The sequence below is a fragment of the Branchiostoma belcheri genome, unplaced genomic scaffold (assembly GCF_001625305.1).
Source record: "Branchiostoma belcheri isolate BF01 breed outbred unplaced genomic scaffold, Haploidv18h27 scaffold7, whole genome shotgun sequence".
Classification (NCBI taxonomy): Eukaryota; Metazoa; Chordata; class Leptocardii; order Amphioxiformes; family Branchiostomatidae; genus Branchiostoma; species Branchiostoma belcheri.
The window spans coordinates 4129504-4129945 of NW_017804353.1; positions in this window are offsets into that span (position 1 = coordinate 4129504).

The following is a 442-nucleotide window of genomic DNA, read 5'->3' on the forward strand; positions in this document are numbered from 1 at the left end:
TTACTTAGGGACTTCGGCACTTGCTATCCAGTGGTGAACGGCCTCCGAGCACTGGTAGCGAGTGCCGAGTGGAATTCAGCGCTGGCTATCCAGTGGTGAACGGCCTCCGAGCGCTGGCTATCCAGTGGTGGACGGCCTCGGAGCTCTGGCAAACGAGTGCTGAGTGGAAGTTAGCACCGGAAAACGAGTGCCGAGTCAAGATTCAGCTCTGGAATTCCAGTCCTGACGGTGTTTCAGCACTGGAACAAAGCCGTTTCTGCACTAGAATTCCAGTGCGGAGCTTTCTTCCGCACAGGGCCCCGAGTGCCGACGCTACTTTCCCCATGAGTTCCGCACTGGGCGGCCAGTGAGGAACCCGACATATTGACGAGTGGAAATAAAGTTAAACTTCAATAAATGAACATATTTCCTGTGACTATCGCAAGGGTACCGAAGTAACGGC